General features: G+C 46.9%; 1 protein-coding gene across 2 annotated transcripts in view; it reads right to left on the minus strand.

The window, feature by feature from the left end:
- Window positions 1–376: 376 nt before the first annotated feature.
- Window positions 377–17,420, minus strand: part of LOC309622105 (uncharacterized protein) — a 54,229-nt gene continuing 37,185 nt past the window's right edge. The window contains exons 10-14 of one of the 2 annotated variants that reach the window (XM_082409275.1): window positions 11,593–12,312; window positions 3,416–3,796; window positions 2,965–3,337; window positions 1,898–2,117; window positions 377–589 (exon numbers count right to left, since the gene is read on the minus strand). The gene's annotated coding sequence lies outside the window, so the exon portion shown is untranslated. The remainder of the gene's footprint in view (window positions 590–1,897; window positions 2,118–2,964; window positions 3,338–3,415; window positions 3,797–11,592; window positions 12,313–17,420) is intronic. The other variant, XM_082409276.1, reaches the window with a different exon arrangement.

A 17,420-nucleotide genomic window follows, 5' to 3' on the forward strand; every position in this document is an offset into this window, starting at 1 on the left:
CAGCCTACCTTCAGAATATCCAATTCAGTAGGTCTGGAGCAGGGTCTGAGAATTTGCATTTCAAACAAGTTCCCAGCTGCTGCTGCTGCTGCTCCATGGCAGGCCAATAGCGCCATCTGGTCTCCAGGCAAGCTAGGTCGTCCGTCAGGTCCTTTCAATAACACGTACTAGAGGCTGGGCCACCATCTCTCTCGTCACACAACTTGTTTATAATCTAATATTTTAATTTATTTGAGGCTGCAATAAAAGGATTTGAAACAGGCTTACCAAATAGTTGAAAGAAATCCCTTTCAATGACAGTAAGGTGGGCCGAAAGAAATAGAACAAAGATACGTTGGAGTCAGTGTTATTTAGGTTAAAAAAAAAAATCTGCAGCTTATTCATGTCAAACAAGCTTTTATTTTCAATGTGAACAATACTATCAAATTTATCTGTAAAAGGTCAGAATAAAGTCAGATGTCACTTAATATCATTTTGGGATGCTGAACTTTGGAACAAAATTTGCATTGTGGGCTAATGAAAACTAGAATATCCGTGAAGAACAAATTCATCTCTTCTTTCGCCGTCCACTTCTTTTTATGCCTTCCAACTGTAGGATGGGATAAGAGTCAATTAACAATTGTACACCAATAACATGCAGCAGGGACTTTCTAAATATGAGTCAATACTATGTACATCTGTTGGCTCTCCAAGGAGAGAACAAGATGTTTTCTTCTTGTAACCCAGAGCCTTGGTTGTCAGGGTGCACATCATTTCATCACACCAACCTCATCTCTCTCTTGCCCACCACTATAAATGCTAGATTTTTTTCTTGAGAGGCCACTCTGCCATTTAAATGTCTTTCCACCTTAAGAGCCTATGCTCCTTACACAAATCATAAATCCCTTATAATCCCAGACCTTCAGTTTCCGTATCTGTAAAATGAGAATGAGGCTGTTATCAAACATCCACAGGTGTGAACATTAAGAAAGGGAGAAAGAAAGAGCGTGATACTGAGAGAGAGAGAGAGATGAGACAGAGAAAGGAAAAGATGAATGGGTAGAGGAAGGAGAAACTAAGATTGAATTACCGACTCAGGGATAGCCAATAATCTTACTATGGCTAATTTTCTCTTCTTTTGAATAAAAAATCTAAATTGAACTAATATTTGTGAACTACTCATGAAATGCAGTCTTATGTGAAATCCTTAACGTTTTACTACTTTGTAAGGAGTCACCTTCTCAAAGGCATTGTTATTCCAAGAGACTCCATTTCTGTGGCCAGGGGATGAAGGTACCGCTAGTGCACAGCTTACTCGCTTTAGCTGCTTCTTCTGGTGACCATTCTCTAAAAATATAGGTCTCTATATTTTAGACCTCTAAAAACATATAGGTCTCTATTTCCAGGTCTGATAAATTTCCCATCTGTAGTAGTCTTAAAGCTACAGGACAAAGGACTTGCGGCTGCAAATGAAATACTTTTCAGAACACACTTCCTTCTATATCATCTAGAATACAAGTCCATTAGTAACATTAAACTGTTTTTCCAAAACTAAATTTCAACAATTTTTTCTTATTTACTTTACAAAAAAAATTTAAAACACGATAGATAGCTAGTGGGAAGCAGCTGCATAGCACAGGGAGATCAGCTCGGAGCTCTGTGACCACCTAGAGGGGTGGGATAGGGAGGATGGGAGGGAGACGCAAGAGGGAGGAGATATGGGGATATAGGTATACGTATAGCTGATTGACTTTGTTATAAAGCAGAAACTAACACACCACTGTAAAGCAATTATACTCCAATAAAGATGTTAAAAAAATAAACCAAAAATAAATTAAGTATGTAAACAAAACAAAACAAAACATAAAGCTGTTAGTAACAGGTATATGTCAGGAATGGTTGCACTATACAATAATACCTGTATTCTCCAGAGCTGCCCTCTGCTGAGACCGTACCCACTTTGGGTCCTTCTTCTGCTTTTTCCTTTCCATCCTCTTTCTCTTCCTCAGCATTTTCATACTGATGTGCACTCTCTTCTTTAGTGTCGAATGATACGGACTTTGGCATCACAAGGTGGTGGGAAACATTTCCCGATTTAAAATCAGCAGCAGAATCTAGTTCTCTGCCCTCAGGAGGTTCTGGAGAAGAGAAATATGTCAAAACAATAAATAAATAAATAAATAAATAAATAAATAAATAAATAAAAAGAAGAGCTGGCCATGTTCCTACTGGTTGATACAACACTTCCATGGGCCTCACAGTTCTGCTGCTTGACAGTTTTCACAACATTTTTCCCCTCCTTCCAGTAGATCTCACACACTGTGCTGCTGATTATTTCTGGCCCTTTGGAGAAGGGATCGAAATCATTTGATTCTCAGAGCATTTTTGTATGTTTCTGCCAGAACGTCACTGGAAAATGTTCACCCGATTTAAAGACAAGTTCTACCGCGAAGCTCACTGATTCCTCAACCACTGAAAAGTGCCCCTGTGACCTTTCATCATTTTCTCAGGTCATCCTACTGAGAATCTTTACATTTTTAGAAGCCCGTCAACCAAAAGTGAGGCATGCCATTTGTTCGCCCCTAGGTTGGTAGAGAGCAGCATACTTTTTCTCAAGATCATAAAGGTCTTTAGAGAATTGGGCTTCTACTTGTGCATATCGTGCCTGAAGGTTTTTGAGAGCTTTGACCCGCTGCTTAACCGCCAGAGGCCAGCGCTGAGCGCGGCCTGCCTTTCAGGCCGATGCCCCAGCAGGGGCTGCAAGGGCCTGGGGACTGGGCCGCCCCTCGCCAGCCTCGGCCCCGTCGTCAGGTCCACACGCCCCAGCCTCCCAGGACTCGGAGGCATCAGCCAGGACCTCGCCCGCCCAGAACTCGGCCGCCGCCGCCGGTTCCTCTGCCTTCTGGGATGCCGCCCCCTCTGCAGGTTCCTGCGGCTCCCAGGGCGGGGTGCCCTCTGCCTGGTACCCGCCCCGCCAGACCTCACCTGCCTCTCCCAGGTCTTCCTGCTCCTGAGGAGGCGCGGCATCCTCTGCAGGGTCCGAGAGCCGTCGGGAGCGGCGCCTGACCATCACGCGGCCGGCGTGGGGCCCGACCAGGACACGGTAGTTGTAGTGGCTGTGGTGCACACGGCAATGGACCGGATCCCGGAACAGGGACTGAAACTGCGCCATGGGGGGCCCGTGGCCCGCGACCACTCCCGCGCCCTCGTGCCCATTCTCGTCCTCCTCTTGTGTCTCTTCCTCCTCCTCGACCTCTTCCTCAGTTTCGTCTCCCTCTTCTGACTGGTACTCATCCTCCTCCTGGTCCTCGATCTCTAATTCAAAAATTTCCTCCTCCTCCTCCTCCTCCTCCTCCGTCTCCTCCTCCTCCTCCTCCTCCTCCACCTCCTCCTCCTCCTCCTCCTCCTCCTCCTCCTCCTCCTCCTCCTCCTCAACCAGCTCTACATCCCAGTCTTCTTCCACTGCGGCCTGGGCGGCCTCCTGCCCACCATCCTCCCCGTGAAGGGCTCTGGAGAGCCCCAGGGAGGCCAGAAGGGCCGCGGCCCCCTCGGCTCCATCCATCCCTCCCGAAGGGGATGCGCGGACCCCGAGGGGACTGGGGTCGCCACCCGCCCCGCCACCAGCTCCGGCCTGGCCACCTGGGATCGGCCCTCGCTCCTCTGTGGCAGACATGGCAGGACGGACGCGCCACACACGGATCGGGCTGCAGTGAAGATCGCGGGGAAGATGGCGGCCGCCGGGCTGAGTATCGCTGAGGGAGGGGACGCTGTTGGCAGCGGGGCCTCCGGCACGGGGTGGGGGCTGCAGAGAAGCCGGCTGCACAGGGGACAAGAGTCTGCGAAGATGCCTCTGGGGGCCCCGCCACGGGAAGGGCAGACCGCCGGCCTGTGGAGCGCCCCACCGAGACTGCGCCGAGGCCGCTGCGCACAGGGCGGGAAAGAGCCTGACTGGCTGGCGACGGGAGGCGGACCTTGGAAGGGTCAACCAAGGGCCACTTCCTCCAGCGCCGGCTCTAAGCTCATTTGCCAGCAGCCAAGGATTGACAGCACCGCCGTCCAATGAGTGACCAAGGTCTTCAGCTTCCCTGGAAGCCTTAAAGGCCCAGCTCACCCTGAGCCTCCGTGAGCCCACAGGAATCCCTTCCTTTTCATTCCACCACTGCAAGAGCAAAGCTACAGTGTCCCTATAGGGCGGCGCCCTGGGGTATGGGAACCTGCATGTGTTCCCCAATTGCCACCCTGGGGCAGCTCACGCTGACTGAGACACACTTAGTTCAAAAACGAGAGAGAGAGAGAAGGTGTATAGATCAAATCTCAGCAACGCTTAAAACCTCCCACAAGAGAGAGCAAGAGAATTTGGAGGTTTTAATGCGGTTAAAGCTACTTAGAAAAGGACATACAAAGTCGATATGGATGCAGTGAGAATGGAGAGTGGAGAGAAAGCAGTAAAGACAGGAGCCGGACAGTGTTTCATCAGGGCTCCCCAATTCACTTCCAGCCGCCAAGAAGTGAAGACAGAGAGAGAGAGGGAAGAGAGAGACACAGAGACAGAGACAGAGACAGAGACAGAGAGAGATACTTCTTTTAAAGACTGGGCTGAAAAAAAAAAAAAAAAAAGACTGGGCTGAGCACCTGCTCTGCACTGGATTGTGTACATCCCCTGCCTCCCCAATTCATACGATGAAGCCCGTCCCCCACCCCACCCCGCCCCCAGGAGATGGTATTTGGAGACTGGGTCTTTGGTAGGTCATTCAGTTTCGGTAAGGTCAGGAGGCTGCGGTCCACACGTTGGGATCACTGCCCTTACAGGAAGAGACCATAGATGGTGCTCTCCGCCCACCACCCCAACGTGAAGCCACAGGAAGAAGGCGGCTATCTTCAAGCCAAAACGAGGGCCCTCACCAAGAACTCCACCATGCTGGCACCCTGACCTTGGGCTTCCTAGCCTCCAGAACTGTAGGAAATAAACCAATGTCTTGTTTAAGCCGCCCAGCCTATGGCATTTTATTAGGGCAGCCTGAGCAGACTAATACAGCATGGCACACGTTAACAGGACAGGCTTCCTAGAATGATTTCTCGGTCAACAGTCCGAGACTTTTTGTTGTACTCAGCCCCACTTAGCCGAGTGGTCAAGGGTAACGAATGCTTAAAACGAGGAAGAAATCGGCAACTATTTTATGCTAATCCCACTTACTATTGTCGCTGGGCACAGAAGCAAGAGTGGGTGTTAGCTGTAACTTCACGTTCAGGAGAACATAAGCTATGTCCCTTACTTCCAGTAAGCACACCGCCTTGGGATCCAGGACATCTAATTTGACAGACCCTAACGTTTCACGGATGGGAAGCACACATTCTGCACTGCGCTCCTGGGAAGGTTGGCGAGAAGAGCTGTTGTTGCCACCCTGAGTCAGTATGGACCCCTACCCCAAGTTGGGTTCAAAGGTCAATCAAGACTGGTGACACACACACACACACACACACACACACACACACACACACACTACCGAGACGCGATGCAAAGTGTATTCCTTACATGAGGAGGCTTCTGGGGGGAGAGCAGGGTAGCCTTTTCAAGCTGCTCCAAAAAAGACTTGAGAGAGTCAGGAAAGGAAGAAATTGCTTTGGGAGTTCTACTGTGATTAGTGGATGGGGCCAGCATGACAGTTCCCTTGTGCTGGCAGTAGCTAGTGTAGTTTGACGCCCACTCCTCCTCCCCTCCACCCTACAACCGCGCCAAAGGAGAGAGTGTGGGGCATTGGGGAAGAGGGAGGCTTGACGTTTAAAAGCCCTCAGCAGTCAAACATCAAAGGACGCAGTCAGACGCTATACTACAATTCACCTCTGGCGTGTGACTGGCGACTGAAACGTGCCATTTTCGTGTAATGGAATTTGAACTTGTGGAAGTAAGCCACTCTGGAACTCTGAGTCCTGCAGCCTAAGGCCGGGTAGGGAGGCAAAAGGTCCACTGAATGCCGTTCAAGAGCCCAGCGTTGTGTATCCTGAGAAGTAAAATGCATGCCTCGGTCACCATCAATAAGGCCCGGAACTCCAAAGCCAAGAAGGAGGGTCTTGGCAAAGCCCTGCATAGTGGCTTTAGTATATATAGAGACACGTGTGACCTGGATTTATAAGTTGGGAGTCTGTGGGCCAAGAGATTCCCAGGGCTCTTTACCCCAAAGGGGACAGGACAGTTTTACACAAGGAAACGTCGTTGCTGCCATGGGCCGGACCAGACAGCCAGACCGACGACAATGGCCTGATTGTCTATGAAAATGTGCAGACGGGGCTAACTGTTGGCCAGAGCATCCAGCGCTAAGGTGACTGCCTGAAGTTCACTCACTTGTGCTGTCTTTTCGTTGAACAGTTTTATCTATGGTTATTGTATTGATTACTGACAGGGAAAGACTTTTCCTGACCTTTTCCTATTTATTTTCCACATGTCAGCCTTTTTTTGTTCCTTCACCCCTCAATTACTGTATTTCGCTGTTATTAATTTCATTTTTCTAGTGTACAAAGTGATTCTTTATCACTCCTTTCTCTGTACCTTTTTTAGTTTTTTTATAGTGCTGGAGCTTTTTGTGGGGGCAGTGTCGGTGGTTACACTGGGAGTTACAATTAATATCTTAACTTTATAATAATCAAGTTTGTATTAATACGGAGATAGTTGCAATAGTATTCAAAAACTCTGCTTTTCCCCAGCTCTGCCACATTTCTTTATTTAATTATGGTGACACATGGCATGTTTGTATATTTGGTGCCCATTAACAGAGATTTATAGTTAATGCTTTATACATTTGTATTTTCAATCATATATGAGAACAAAAAGAGGAGATACAAACCAAAAGTACAGCAATACTGGCTTTTGCGTTTACCTGTGTAGTTACCTTGGCCTTTGTGGTTTATTTCTTCATATTGCTTCAGATAGGTGCCCAGCATTATTTCAATTCAGCCTGAAGGACTCCTTTTAGTACTTTCTGTAGGGCAAGCTTACTAGCTATGTACTCTCTCAGTTTTTGTTTGTCTTGGAATGTCTTTAACTCCCCTTCGTTTTCCCCACATATAGAATTCTTGGTTGAAAGGGTATTTTTGTTCATTTGTTCTACGCTTTTAATATGTCATTCCAATGCCAGCTGTCCTCTATGGTTTCTGTAGAGAAATGGGCACAAATCTTACTGAGGAATACTTGTAGGTGAGGAGTTGTTTCTATTGCTGTTTTCAAGGTTCACTCTTTGTCTTTGACTTTTGATAATTTGAGCATGGTGTGCCTAGGTGGGGATCTCTGATTTTATCCTGCTTGGAGTTTGTGGAACTTCTTGGGTGTGTAGAGTCATGTCTTTCCTCCGAGTTTGGAGGTTTTCAGGCATCATTTCTTCAATGATTTCCTGCCCCTTTCTCTCTCTCCTCTGCCTCTGCAAGTGTCATTATGTGTACATTGATAAGCTTGCTGATGCACATAAGTCTCATAGGCTTTGCTCATTATTCTTCATTCTTTGCTTTTCTGCTCCTCTTTTCCTTTCCAGAGACTGGATAGTTCAACTAACCTTTTAAAACTCGCTGATTCTTTTTCTCCTGGTCAAATTTGCTGTTGGACATCTTTTATTAATTTTTCATTTCACTTACTGTGCTTTGCAGCCGAAGAACTTTTATTTTGTCCCTATTTATAATATCTGTCTCTTTGTGATACATCTTTCTCATTGTTTCCTAGTTCTTTGATCATTGTTTCCTTTCGCTCATTGAGTTTATTGAAGACAGTTGACTTAAAATGTATTCTTCTAGTAACCCAAATCCTGTGCTTTACCTCTGACAGTTTAGAGTAATTAATTTTTTCCATGTGAACAGGACACACATTCCTCCCATCCCCTCCAACTTTATGGAAGTATAATTTACAAATAAAATTTCTATATTCACGGTGAACAGTGTGATGCTTGATGTATGTATACATTGTTAAATGATTACCACAGTGAAACTGATTAATACATCTATCACCTCACATAGCTAAAGGTTTTTGGGGGGTGGTGTGTGGGATAAAACTAAGATCTACTGTCTCAGCAAGTCTCCAGCATACCACACAACATCTTAAATTATATCAGCATGCTGTACATTAGATCCCTAGAATGTATTTATCTTATAACTGATCATTTGTACCCTTTGATGAACCACCCCCCAAATAACAAACCTAAACCTGGAGGCATCATGCTTCCTGATTTCATTATTTTACAAAGGTATAGTAATCAAAACAGCATGGTACTGGCATAAGAACAGATATAGACATAGACCAATGGAACAAAATATAGAGCCCAGAAATCAACCCACACATATATGCTCAACTATTTGACAAGAACACACAACGAGGACAGGAGAGTCTCTTCAATAAATGGTGCTGGGAAAACTGGATATCCACATGCAAAGATACTATATTGGACCCTTATCTTACACCATACCCCAAAATGAACTCCAAATGGATTAAAGACTTAAACGTAAGGCCTGAATCTGTAAAACTCCTAGAGGAAAACACAGGGGTAAGCTCCTTGACATAGGTTATGGCAATGATTTTTTTTTGAACTGACACCAAAACAAAGGCAACAAAAACAAAATAAACAAGTGGACTACATCAAACTAAAAAGCTTCTGCACAGCAAAGGAAACAATCGACAAAATGAAAAGGCAACTGACCTATGAAGCAGAAGAAAACATTTGCAAATCATGTTATCTGTTGAGGGGATAATATGCAAAATATATAAGGAATTCAATCAACTCAACATCAAAAAAAAAAACAAAAAAACAAACACAAAACCAACAAATAATTAATAAAAGGGTACACAGTCTGAATATACATTTTTCCAAAGAAGACATACAACTGGCCAATAGGTATAGGAAAATGTGTTCAACATCACTAACCCTGAGGGAAATGCAAATCAAACTGTAATTAAGACATCACACCTATTAGGATGGCTATTTTCAAAAGGACAAGAGATAGCAAGTGTTGGCAAGAGTGTGGTAAAAAGGGAACCCTCGTGCCCTGTTGGTGGGAAAGTAAAATGGTGCGGCCACTATGGACAACGGTATGGAGGTTCCTCAAAAGATTGAAAATAGAACTAGCAGATCAGCCAGCAATCCCACTCCTGAAAACAGATCCAAAGGAGGTGATTTCTGCTCTGCTCTCTTATGCTCATTGCAGCATTATTCACAATAGCCAAGGAATGGAGACAACCTAAGTGTTTTGGGCAGATGAAAGGATCAAGAACATATCATATATATATAAAAGACATATAAATGAATTCTTCTTAAGAATTCATCTGAGGGCTTCCCTGATGGCGCAGTGGTTAAGAATCCACCTGCCAACGCAGGGGACACGGGTTCGAGCCCTGGTCTGGGAAGATCCAGAACAACTAAGCCCGTGCGCCACAACTACTGAGCCCGTGCTCTAGAGCCCGTGAGCCACAACAAGTATCATATGATATCACTTACATGTGGAATCTAATACAAAATGATACAAATGAACTTATTGATATTTACAAAACAGAAACAGACTCACAGACATAGAAAACAAACTTATGTTTACCAAAGGGGAAAGGGGGTGGGGAAGGGATAAATTAGGAGTTTGTGATTAGCAGATATAAACTACTATATATAAAATATATAGGGCTTCCCTGGTGGCGCAGTGGTTGAGAATCTGCCTGCCAATGCAGGGGACACGGGTTCAAGCCCTGGTCTGGGAAGATCCCACGTGCCGCGGAGCAAGCCTGTGCGCCACAACTACTGAGCCTGAGTTCTAGAGCCCGCAAACCACAACTACTGAGCCCGTGGGCCACAACTACTGAAGCCCGCGCACCTAGAGCCCATGCCCCACAACAAGAGACGCCACCACGGTGAGAAGCCCGTGTACCTCAACGAAGAGGAGCCCCCATTCGCCGCAACTAGAGAAAGCCCGCGTGCAGCAACGAAGACCCAACACAGCCAAAAGTAAAAAAAAAAAAAAAATGTTATGGACTGAATTCTGTTCCCCCCAAATTGGTATGTTGAAGCCCTAACCCCCAATGTGACTATATTTGGAGATATGGCCTTCAAGGTTAAACGAGGTCATAAGCTTGGAGCTCTAATCCAATAGGGGGGGTATCCTTATAAGAAAAGGAACAGATGCCACAGAGCTCTCTGTCTCCCCACACTGAACAAAGAAAAGGCCATGTGAGGACACAGTGAGAAGACAGATGTCTGCCAAGGACAAAGGTCTTACCAGGTATAAATTCTTTTAGCAAATTCTAGATTTCCAACTGGATTAAATTGTGCACCTTTGTATCGATTTAATTGTTGCCTCCCTCTGTATTGAAGTTTTCTAATTTCATTCTCTCTGATTCTTTTTGCTTGCTCGTTTGTCACTGGATGTACTTTGTGTGTGTGTGTGTGAGGGGGTGTCCTCTCTAATCTGCTCATATTTATAGATTTCTTCCTTCAGACAGCATCAAATCAGTTTCATTAGGGTTAGGGGCCTCCCCTATGGCAATGGTTGCTTAATAAGTTTTAAGGACTCTGGCTTAAGTTGGGTTTAATTTCATCACCGTGTCACAAAAGTGCCATGGTTGCTCTTCCCTATCATTAGGATGATCAGGATTTTCACTGCAACACAGGCATAGGCAACAGAGTGGCACAGCAGAAGATTGCTGGGCCCCCAAGCCAGAGGTGGGTGGACTGAAAACATCTTCTGCTAGGGTGCTGCCACTTGCGCTGCATGGAATTATTATTATTTTGTCTTTTCTCTCTGTACAAATTCCCTCAGAATATTTTAGATTTCTAGCAGTGCAAATTTACAGCTGTGGGTTTTATCTCCATCTAATCATGAGTGGTCCAGACCTTCTGGGTGGTTATGGGGACAGGGTCGGAGGCCCAGTGACCCACCTCTTGGGCAGCCCAGGAGAGGAGGACATCGCAGGCCATGCAGGACACATGGGGGTTGCATTCTGGAACAGCGTGAACCAGAAGGGTCTGGGGGAAGCGGGCTTTGCAGTATCACGAGGGTGAGGTACCCCCTGGTTCCTAAGCAAGGATGTGATTGGCTTGCTTGAATCGTTCTGCTGGCTGACAAGGAAACACTATTCAGGGATAATAAGCAGGAATGCATCTGGTGCATTTAATAAGAAGCGTTGTTGCTAGAGGACCCTATCTGGCGGAGCAGAGTGGGGAGCGGAATCTGGGATTAGGCCGGTCGAGGCCCTCCCAGTTTTACCAGCCGTCAGCTCAGCACAGAATACTGCCTTTAGCCCTCACCGCACCATCACCCCCTCCCCGCGCACTCACACACAGGGGCCAGTATACCTGGCTGAGGAGAACTCAGTCCCTGGAGATGGAGGGGTGGACCCTGGGGCGGTAGTTCCCCGAACCCCGCCACTTCAGCGCTATTAGGCACCACAGCAACAGAGGGGCTGAAGCAAGGGGGCTCCATCGCAGCTGGTCGTCCCCATCCCCACCACCAACTCCTCTAGGGACTGGCCAGCAGGCAGCGCGCGTGGGCAGCGGTTCAAAAGCGCAGGCCCACATCGGCTCCAGCCGTCTCCTTCTAAGAGGTCGCCCACTCACCCACCGCCCTCCCAGCTCATGGCAGCCTGCCGACCCCGCTTACCAATCGAAGAAGTCCAGAACGACGTCAGGAACATCAGACGAGGAGAGGTTAGAAATCAAAGCGGAATTTCCAGCTGGGTTTCGGGTCGTCGCCCTCCAAGGGCCGGGTCCTGATGAGCAGCAGGAGCACAGCGGCCCGCCGCATGTCGGGACGCCAGAGCTCCGACCGTCGGAGAACCCTGGAGACCGCTGCGGACCGGGAGGAAGAGAGACGAGGTGGGGGGGGGGGGGAGCGGGATAACCAAGAGGAGCGGGGCGCGGACCTCGTGCTTCGGCCAAGAGCCACCTGTAAGGTGAGAACATCGAGGCCAAGGGGAGTGGGGAGGGTGGGGGTCGACCAGCGGCCCTGAGCCAGGGAGCGGCAAGAAGAGCAGCAGCCCAGCAGCTTCACTCCACGCAGCAACCGGACCACGCACCCAGCCGCTGCCCAGAGCGCGGGGTCTGAAGCACGTCCGGCTGCCGCTGGGCGGGCCCCAAGCCCGGCGCACAACTGGCTCCGCCCACCCCGACGGCAAGCGAGCTTAGCCAATCCGGCAGGCGCCGGGACCCATTGAACGAGATGCGCGGTCCCGCCTCCTACCGCAGCCTGTGCGCCGCCCAGCCCTCTGCTCCTTCTGGCGTCCGCAGTCATTCCTTGGTCAGCCCCAGCTCCAGCTCCCTGGCAGCTGGAGAGCTGGGCCTGGGGTCGGCGGCGTGGGGCACCCCGCCCTGCGCCTCCCCTCTGCAAAAACGCAAAATGTGCTTTTCACTTGAAACAGCGTATGCCCAAGAGTTTGCTTTTTGTGGTGAAAGGAGTAATTTGACCGCCCGGGCTGAATCTGCAGTTTGAAAGATCTGGACACCTCTGAGGAATCAGGACATAGTTGACTGGTGGTCATTCCCAGACCCTCGGGCCTCCAGTCAACCAGAGCGCCTGTCCTCTGGAAGGGATAGAGGAGGTTCAACCTGTGCATGTCGTGGCCCGGCTCTGGCCCGTCATCAGGACAGAAATTGGGCTCCAGGAGCCCCCCTCCCATAGCTAAGGGATGCACAGTTGAAGTGAGCGTTCTTGGCTGACAGCATTGAAGGGGAAAAGAAGGCAACGGTCAGTGTATCGGATCTTCAAGGCAGTGAGCCCCTGGAGAGCAGGCCACTGTAATGCTCCAGCATTCTGGCCCCAGCATGTGGGGGAAAAAAGCCTTACATTTTTGCTAGAGGCCTTCTCTTCTTTCCGCTACCCTGAACATTGCCACATAGAATAGAAATATCTCAGAGAAAGAGGAAATGCTTCCACTCATTCACTACCCTTCGTCCTTCCCATCTTGGTACCTTGATGAAGCAAGGTCAGAAAGAGGCTTCTTCAGAGCACATAAGCCAGATGGGCAATGAACAGATAAACCTCAGTCATATTCACCAGCGCTGGACCTCGTGAGGCATGCCATTTAAAAGTGTTGAAATCAAAATGGATTTCAGGTTCACTCTTGGTCAACTAGAATATTCAAACAAACATTCTCCCCCTTCCCCTTTCCTTCAGTATTTGGTGAGAAGAGCTGGGACTGCTTGTGCCCAGCATATTGCAAAGCTTTAGTTGCATGGAACTTCCTGGGGTGGCTGAGTGTTTTGTACAGCTAAAAACTGAACTCTTTACCCCACCTCGACCCCTTCTCAAGCACCCCACTTTTTCTTTTCAACCATTTTAGAATCACACGTTTTTTAAATGTTTCTCTTAATTTCCTTCCTTCTCTTCACCAGCAGAGCATCTTCACACCTTCGTTTCCCCTCTCCTTTCCCCCTCTTTTTCCTTCTATTGCAGTAAGTGCTTTCTTCTCACTTACGGGGCGGATCCACATAGAACTAAGCCACATACTTACGTGGGGGATCCCTCTATAACTAACCATCACAACAGCAGTGGGTCAGCTGAGCCCAGCCCTACTGCTCTTAATCCTGCACCCCTTGTCTCTGGTCACTCAGGCATCCTCGTAGAGACAATACTTGCTTGTCAAAAATGAAAAGGTCATTTCCGATCATTTTGTCCAAGCATCTGCAGTGTATATGGGCGGGGAGGGGTGGGGACACACTTTGGTTTATTCTTTACCCTAAACTACTCTACCTCTCACTTCTAAAATGAAAATATCCCAGTCTTGGACCGCAAGCGCCTAGCCATGCTGCTCTCTCATTCTTCTACTCTCTCTACACGTGTTCTTTTATCTCACTGAGCCCTCCTATTCCTTGGCCTCTCTGGTTTTTGCCCATCTGCACTCTCCCTCTTCTATCTCTCCCTCGTGTCACCATTGATTTGGTTTCGGGTTTCTTTTTTTTTTTTTTTCCTGGCCGTGCCGCGCAGCTTGCTGGGATCGTAGTTCCCAGAACAGGGATCGAACCCGGGCCACGGGCCACTGTCGAGTCCTAACCACTGGACCACCAGGGAATTCCCTGGGGTTTCTCCTCTTTTCCTTCTTTTCCTGATCACACTCAGGCATACTAAGTTGTCAATACATCTACCACCGCTTACTCTTCTACGCTTACAACACCTTCCGTATCTCCACATCCAGTTATCACCCATAGCCAATCAACTGTTGCCTTTCAGTTCTACACACTTCTTCATGTGCTTTCAATACCCCTACCTTAGTCTAGAACTTCAGCATCTCTCACATAAATCACTCCTATAATGAGCACTCCATTCTTCCTCCTCGCTGACCTTTCTTCACATTGCTTTCAGAGTGACATTTCTAAAACACAAATTACATCCCAGATTAGACCCCCATGATGGCTTCTTGTAGCCTTAATAATGAAGTCTCCACTCCTGTCTCTGGGGAAACGCAGATGGCCAATGGGCACATGCACACATGTTCAACATCACTAATCGTCGGGGAAATGCAAATCAAAACCACAATGAGACATCACCTCACAAAAGGACACACGTAACAAATTTTGGAGAGGACGTGGAGAAAAGGCAACCATCCTACACTGTTGGTGGGACTGTAAATTGGTGCAGCCACTGTGGAAAACAGTATGGATATTTCTCAGAAAACTAAAAATAGATCTACCATACGACCCAGCAATTCCACTCCTGAGCATATATCTGTAAAAAAGAAAAACACGAATTCAAAAAGATGCATGCACCCCAATGTTCATAGCATGGTCATTTATAATTGCCAGCGTATGGAAGCAATCTGTGTCCGTCAACAGATGAATGGACAAAGAAGATGTGATGTATATATACAAAGGAATACTAATCAGCCATAAAAAAAGAATTTTGCCATCGGCAGCAACATGGATGGACTTGCAGGGTATTATGTTAAGGGAAACAAGTGAGACAGAGAAAGACAAATACTCAGTAAATTTAAAAGATTTAATAACTGGCTGAATTAATGGACCTAGAAATGAATGTAGAACTGACTTAAGAAAGGGTAAGTGTTCAACAACACACATGCTGCAGAGAGCAGAGAAAGGGCACGGCTTATTTGAATACCACCTAATAAGTTGGTATTACTAGGTCTACAGAGCTAGTGGGCCCTTTTGTGTGCGTCTTAAATGCCAAGTTTATTGTGTATGCAGTAGAGTCATCAAAATTTTCTTACAGGAATTTGGCATGGCCAGAGTTGGGTTTTAGGAAGGTTAACTTAGCAAGTATATGAAGCATGTATCTGTGGGGAAAGACATGGAGGTAGGAGAAGGTTAGGAGACTAGGGCAAAGTTCAGGCAAGAAGTAATGAAGGTAATGATACTAAGAGTTGGCAAGAATGTGGAGCCAATAGAAATCTCATCCTCTGCTGTTGGGAGTATGAACTAGTACAACTGTTTTGAAAGATAATTGGTGTTACCAGTAAGGTTGAACTTGGGCAGACCCTACGACCCAGAAATTTCATGCCTAGGCCTATACTCTAGATCAGGGTTACTCAGCTGTTGACATTTTGGAAAGACAATTCTGGGTTGTAGAGGACTGTCCTGTGCATTGTAGGATGTTTAGCAGTATCCTTGGCCTCCACCCACTAGATGCCAGTAGCACACCCTCAGTTATGACAACCAAAATGTTTCCAGACGTTATCAAATGTCACCCTGGTTGGGGCGGAGGGGGCAGTGCGTAAAATTGCCCTCAACTGAGAAACTACAGAAACTCTTGCATGTGGGCATAGGGGGATATGAGTGAGAAAATTCGTCGCAAGATAATTTGCAAAAGCATAAAACTGGAAACAACCCACATGTCCATCAACAGGAAATAGACACCCTGTGGAATTTTCATACGATGGATAACTATACGGCAATGAAAACTGATTACTACAGTTGCACACATCAACATGGATAAATCTCACAAACACAAAATTGGGGGGGGGGGAGAAAGAGTAAGGCAAGTAATACATCTAGTATAATTACATTCACATAAAATCCAAAATGGACAAGAAATAACATTATTTAAAGGAACATTCCTCTGCCGTGAATGTATAAATAAGTGAATTATTAACAAAGTTCAGGATCGTGGTTACCTCAGGGAAGGAATGAGGGGATGACGCAGGAAGGGCACAGGTGGGCTTCCAAGGCATTAGCCGTGTTCTAGTTCTCAAGCTTGGTGGTGGGTACACAGGTTTTTATATTATTATGATATACCTTACATATATGCTGTATTATCTTCTGTATACATGAACCAGTTCATAATTTGTCAGGAAGTGATGCGGTCTAAAATAACGCAGGAAAATGGAGAGAAAGGCAGCAGAGTAAATAACTAATTGGATGAGACAGAGAGACAGAGAGAGAGAGAGAGGGAAGAGCCAACTTTTAGGTGCCTCTTAGAATCGTTTTAAACTCATTTTCTTCATAGATTTGGTGATGATATCAATTCCTTATCTGTAAACACACACAATTCATTGCTCAGACTTCTAAGAAATGTACATTTTATGCCTCAAAACAGATCCTACTATATGATGTGATTCACAGGACTTGATAATACCACATTTCCCAGAACACCATTGTCTGAGAATCCTGCCCTGTTAGACTTGTAAACGTGTACTCATTTGTATTCCTTGGAGTTATGAGCATCTGAAAATAGGTGGTTTAGAGTAAAAGTGATTCTTCATCATTAACTTTAGTGTCATTAGAATATCCCTAACTGGTACAGAAAACTGTTTCCAACTCCGGCACCCACCCTACCCCTCTGTTTTTCTCCCAATGGTCACCTCTCAGGTAGTGGAATAAAAGGAGATTTTTTCGATCAAATCCTTTCAGATGATGGAGCCATAAGCAAGGAAAATATCAGAACATCCTAACCTTTCCTGGACGAGGCAGAGAGGGACAAGACAGGTCTTTTCCTACAAGGAGCACAAAGTTTTCAAGGTTGAGGGACTCACTGAGAACATCTTTTATACGTGTGGACACAGAAAAACCCACAAACACCCAGAGAAACAGGAAATGCAGGATTCGTCCCTGACCTGATTTAAGGACCGTCTCTCAGAGACTCAGAGAAGCCTGATACGTTAGAGCTACAGCAGACCCTCAGAGCAGCAAGCCTGAGCTTCCTCCCTCAACATGAGAGGCTTCAGGTGCATACATGTGGGTAACGTAGCCCACGTGTCCTGTTCCCTGTATACACAGCCAGCACCTCGTAGATACCTCTCAGTCCTGAGAGTATAACACTGACAGTGCCACTCAGCTCTCAGAAGCACAGACTCAGTGAAGAGGAACACACATGCCTCTTGGGGCTTGGGACATGGGGCCACCTGGGGAGTAAATTCAGGGCCCTAGGGAACTGGAGCTCGGTAAGGGGCAGGGACACGGACTCCCAGCATGCACCAAAAAAGGCGTATCTCAAAAAGAGGTGTGCAGGCGTTTGTCGAAAGTGAACCTCCCGGGACTTCC

This window comes from Balaenoptera borealis (genome assembly GCF_965194805.1).
Source record: "Balaenoptera borealis genome assembly, contig: HAP1_SCAFFOLD_1544, whole genome shotgun sequence".
NCBI classification, from domain to species: Eukaryota; Metazoa; Chordata; class Mammalia; order Artiodactyla; family Balaenopteridae; genus Balaenoptera; species Balaenoptera borealis.